This window comes from Buceros rhinoceros, unplaced genomic scaffold (genome assembly GCF_000710305.1).
Source record: "Buceros rhinoceros silvestris isolate BGI_N320 unplaced genomic scaffold, ASM71030v1 scaffold12351, whole genome shotgun sequence".
Classification (NCBI taxonomy): Eukaryota; Metazoa; Chordata; class Aves; order Bucerotiformes; family Bucerotidae; genus Buceros; species Buceros rhinoceros.
In genome coordinates, this window is record NW_010392569.1 from 24,205 (window position 1) to 30,094 (window position 5,890).

A 5,890-nucleotide genomic window follows, 5' to 3' on the forward strand; every position below is an offset into this window, starting at 1 on the left:
TTTCTACGCACTTGCTTTTGCAGGAATTTTTTTTAGCGTGTATCGTACTTAGCTTTGATCCCTGAGAAGATTATAGTCGTTCGTGTGGAGTCGTGGTATTGGAGGGGACTTGCCCTATCTGTACAGATCCCTCCTGTCCCCCCGTGTTCTGCTCTCAGTGTAGTTCAGTAAGCAATAATTTGAGAGATGGTTGCTTTGGACGCCTCGGCTTTTCTGGTGTGGTGAGGCAAAGCTCTTCCCATCCGCCTGAGAACTTGGGGCATGTTCTGCAGCTGCTGTCTGTGAAAGTTCTGGTGTGGTTCTGGCCCGAGCAGCCTGCTGGGTGCCTCCAGGTATCGCCACCGGTGGAACCACAATCGTGTATCCAGGCTCATCCCTCTGATCCCTTTTTTCTTTTCCAGTTTAAGCAGTTGCGTTTCGTTCAGCTGTACAGTTACTGTAGTGCTCTGGGGTAAAACACTTGTCTTAAGCTCTTCAGTAACATGGAGTGTTTCATGGCTGTAGCTACTTATATTTCCACTTGCAAAGATTTGCAAACTGGAATAATGGTTGAAAGTGTTTGTTCTATGTTCTTTTGCTTGCACGTGTTTTCCCATTTTTCTTACATTTACTACCAACACATTGTGGCAGTTCAGTTTAATTTCTGATTATAGGAAACGGCAAACTTAAATTTATTCTTTGGCCTGTGTCATCAAGTGGCGGTTTTTCACCACCTGACCTTTATGGGTTTAGGATGTCATCCTTAAGGGCTGGAGGAGGTGGCATGTGACAGCCTCTGCTCCTTGGAACCCTCTGGGGCTGCAGCGTGCAGGAGAGCAGCAGAGCAGTGGCCAGAAAGCTGCCTGCCCCTGGCAGCCCTGCTCTGGGCAGCTTCTGTAGCTTGGGCAGATTGATCTGAATCAAAGTCCCGGTCGCCTCCTTTCCAAAATGGGGGTAGCAATTCTCACCTGCATCAGCCACAACCTCTTTGAGCCTTTTGGATGAGCTTCCTGTGACGTAAGTGAAGTGTTACTGATACAAATGTTGGTCTGTTACGGGATTTGATCTGTAAGAGTGTTGGTCAGAACCACTGTGTGGGGTGTTTCCTGCGGCAGGATCTGTTACTGATCTGGGTTCTGCTGGAAACACACTGTCTGTGTAGCTTATCTCGGAGCTCCCCGGTGAAATCATGGCCATGAAATACATGTTAACCTTTTGTCAGGAAAAAGCCAAGGATGTTTTTTTCATTACTGCGTTGGCATCTCAGGCGTCAAGGGCACGATGACAATAAATGAATCTGTTTGGTGCGATGCAGAAACCCCTCAGCCTCTTGATGCTGTAGCAGTTGTTGCTCGTTGTGAGTGGGCTTGTTCTTGCCACTGCTGCCACCAGTGTGTGTTGCCTTGACAGCCACTAGGCAAAAGAGGAGGAGTTACTAAAAAGTAATGCAAAGAAAAGACAGCACCTCTTAAAGCCGTCTCAGCGTGTCTCCATGTAAATAAATCTGCAGTCCACAGTTATGATGTAACTCGCAAGAAAACCTGTGTGGTGAAGGTGGTGCCGTGGGGTTGGGGGTCACAGTGACTGTGGTACCTCTGTACCACAAACTCGCAACATACCTGGGCAGGAATCTTTTCTTCCCTGCATGTGGCACACTGGGAAGCTCTTCTAGGAGCTGCATCTTAACTAGAGGCACGATGTATTCCTGTGTGCTGGAGTCTGATGTATGCCTCTACCAGCTTGTAATCACCTGGCTTCCTTCTGTGTCCATGAAGTGGAGCTTGACAGCAATTCCTGTGCTCTTTAGGGATGTAAGTTGCTTTTTTTAGTGAAAAAACTGAATATTGAAAATTGCACTATAATCAATGTCTTATGGAAATGGTATTTGTGGTTGCTAGGGCTCTTCCCCCTGTTCAGCGCCTGTGCCATGCGTTGTAGACGTGGTGGGTTGTTCTTGAAAAGGTTGGTGTTACCATCCCAGCAGTTCTTGGGTGTTCGTATGGAATCCATGTATCAGACAGCCAGAAGTGGAGAGAAACATAATACTCTGTTCACATTTCTTAAACAGTTATATTTAGCACCTAGTTTACAACTAACTGTAGCTGCCCTGTACAGTTGTTCACCTCGAGTCGTCAGTAAAACATGTCAGCAGTTAGAGGAATTTGTCTTGGGGACGTTCCCCATCATTCTCAATTTTTAACATTTTTCTGCTTGTGAAATGATACAGTACTGTGAGCCTTAATTTTTATCCACAAATAAAAATATTATGTTTGAACGTTGGTGTGACTTATTCTTTCGGGTTTACCTGTAGAAATGACGTTGTAAATGGACTGTCCGTTTTGGGGTTGGAAAAGCTGGTTTAGGCAGTCGTGCTTTCTGTGCTGGGGTGAGGAGGGGTCTGTCCTGGGACACCCCACTGCAGGGTAATGGGGTTCTCTGCCCCATGCCTGCTGTTGTCCTGCGATACTGCAAATGCCACTTCTTCCTAAAAACGTGAGCTGAGCCTTTTCCGGGCTCTGTCCTAGGAGGTGGTAGATAAGAGCTAAACCTTCGGTGGTGAGGAGCTGCCGTCATCCGCAGGAGAGCATGTGAGTGGGAACTGCTCGTTTGTCTTGCGTGAAGATCCCTTCCTGCAGTGCACAAGCTCTGCTCCATTAATCGGAGTGAACGAACCTGACAGCCATGACTGGTGTAAATGATGGGGTGGTTCTGGCTCTGTGGGCAGCACCTGTGCTCGGGCTGTGCCAGGGGTGCTGTGGGAGGGGGTTTGGCCGAGGCCCTGCTCATGATCCGCTCCCTGATGTGTGCTGGCAATAACCCTTCTACCCCGCACAGCGAGTTGCTTGGTGCAGGTCCCTGGCAGGGTGGCTGAGCACAGCCCTCTGCTCCATCTCCTGCTGGGTCTCGGCAGCTGGAGCCGCAGCAGTCACTCCACATTGGCACTCGCATACCTTGCAGGGGCTGCGGGGCTTGTGTCCTGTGGACAGGTTGTCTTCCTGGGGGGACTCTTCTACACAAGTGTCTCATTCTGCATGTTTTTCTTCCATAGCCCAGTAGTGGTGGAGACTCCGGGGCAAAACCTTCCGTGAAGCTTCCAGCCTTTTGGGTGAGCGTTATGAGATTTCCCAGGGAAGCAGCGGGAAGGATGCAAGGTAAGGAGGAGCCATGCAAGGCTGGCTGAGCATCACCCTGAAGAGCTTTGGGAGCTGGGGTGCAGCAGGGAGGGTTCAGCAAGGTGACAGCTGCACGGTTGGGCTCGCTGCAGTGGCAGGAGCAGGGATGCTCCTCGGGTCTCTCTTCCCAGTTGCCAGTGGGAGGGTTAGAAGTGTCCCTAGTGCATCCCGCAGGCTCGGGGTGCAGCCCCACATCCCCCCAGGGAGCACAGAGGTGCTTGGGGTCCGTGTTACATGAACAAACATGTTAGTGGGAGCAACCCCTTGCAGCGTGAAAGCAGCTGGGGAAGGAGCAGTTGCAGAAATGAAGCCAGAACGTTTTCCACAAAACTGCGATTTTCTACAAAAGCATTTTCAGAAACTTCACCGAATGGAAAGGAATTTGGATTACAGGATTTTTCTGTTGCAGGTGTGGAAGAAGCTTGTTCACCTTCCAGCACGGGCTGTTCCTGCAGCCCTGCACGCTGCAGCTGGTCCCCCCTGGGCCAGGTGGGAGTTTCCTCTGGTTTCTTTTCCCCAGTTAAAGGTAGTTACAGTAGTTTTCTAGTGATGTTGTGTCAGGAGTTACTTTAAATAGCAGGGCACCGGTTTGGGGCTGCTGTTCTCACCCCATGCTGGCTTTATTTAAAGAAACTTATTCTTCTCTCTCTTGCTTCACCTCAGTCCAATAATGTTCTAAGCGAACAAAAAGCTTTTATCTAAAGTGTTCCTCCTGCAGTTCACAGCGAGCCCAGCTCCCAAGCGAGGGCTGTAACCCCGAGTTTGAGGCTGGCTCCATCGCTGCGTGGTGCCGGCTGTGGCTCGGCCCTGGGCATTGCCCGGGCCGGGGCTCCCTGATGCACCACTGCGGTTCCCCGGTGCTTGCTGAGGGGCTGCTCTCGGTTCTGGAGAACTCTCTCGCCACATTAGCAGAATGCAAAGAGACTTGCGTAGCAATGCTGCCGCTGCCTGCAGCTGAGGGTCAGGCTGTTAACCCGTTTGGCTAATGAGTAAAGCGGGATGCTGGGACACTGTGTCCCAGCTAGACCATTTCCCTGTCTCTACTTACAGACAGATCAAGAGTCTCTCACCGCTCTTTCTTCTAAAATTTAATTTCCCGCTGAATTTGTGGTGTCTCACCACAGACAAGAAGTTGTGGCAAAGTGCTCTTGCAGTCCCAAGGGCAGCCCCTTCCCCTGGGAGCGCAGCGTGGTGCCGGGAGGTGAATCCCCTCTCATCGCAGGCAGTGGATTATTTCTGTTTGTTTCCCTGAACGTGAACTGCAGAAAATGGAACCAGTGCTGTAACAGAGTGCTTTCCTTATGGAACGGAACAGCTGTAACAGCTAGGTGAGCTGGCTGGCTTTCGCGCTGTGCTTCCTTTATGGTGTTCCTCGCACTGGGGTATTTCTCTTGCCCTGTGCCTGTCGCTGCCTGGCTCTAGAGAAGCAAATTCCAGTGTTAGTGGGTGACAGGGGGCTGGAACGGGACATCCTCTCCAGGGCTTCTCACTTCTTCAGCCTCACCGCTGGTGGCTTCAGAGGAAGAGTTGTCAGTTTGCATCATGAGGGAGTGGGAACGATACAGAGAATTCAGATTCCAGTGGCAGAACCTTACAGGGCCCAGTAGCAGATGACAAAGCTGAGGGGCCATGCCTGGGTGGGCTTGGGGACTGTCCCTCATGTGCATGTCCCGCTGCTCCCAGGGAAGCCAGGCTCCCCTCACTGCAGAACAGGGTGTTGGCCAACGTATTTGTGCACACACTTTCCTTGGTGAAGAAGAAATAATTCAAAGCTGCCATGCATAATTCAGCCCTCTGACGTGGGCAGCTATCCGACCACGGGCTTGCGGGAACCATGACCTGGCCACAGACACCGGAGTCCCTGCGCTGTTGTTTCCCCGGCAGAAACCTGCGATGCCACAGGGGAAAGGGAAGCTCAGCGCATTTCTCTGCTGTGGCCTCCCGGTCCTGCAGCTCTGCCCAAGGTGGTGCTTGGCTCTTGTTCCCATGTTGGTTTTTTTGCCAGGACTTATGTTCTTGTGCCACTTTTCTGCCTTGGGTCTGCTTTAAGGTGTAGCCAGGTGGTTCAGTGCTGCTATTGCCATTTGCTCCATGGGATAATTTTGTTATTGCTTGGGCAAGGTGATGTGTGACAGGTCTCTTGTAAGTGCCAGCTTATCTTTTCCTGTCTGATCTGACCGGGGCTTGCCCAGGTTTCTTGGTGTGGTGGTGGGGTGCTGTTCAGGACATGAGGAATGCAGCAAGAATCAGCAGGTTTTCAGGGCTTTTAGAGATGATAAAGAGGTTCCTTGATGACCACAGCCCCGTGAGGGCTCTGGGGAGATGGCCCTCTGCTTCTGTGGAGCTCTGGTGTTGTTGGTGGAGTGGGACTGATGCAAACGCTGTACCTGTGCATCAGGGACTCGCTCCCCTGCGCTGGGTTTTGCAGGGGAGTGGGGAGAATGTCCCTGCTGTGCAAAGTGGGGTGGCCATGAGCAGGGACCTAGTGCCACACGCCCCCAGGTTTGAAAGTGGCTCAGTCAGGGTTTGGATTCAGGATGATCTTTTTGCTTTGCAGAGCTGCTGTTTATTTTTAGTCACTTCTATAGTGCTGATTGCCATGGCAACGCAATGGCATCATGCAGGTTCTCCGATGGCTGGGCTGCTCCGGCAGTGTTGGACCAGGAGGAGCTGCTGTGGGGCAGGGCTCGAGCCATAGCTTTTGGTAGGGAGGTGGCAGCTCAATGTCTCGTGTCTGG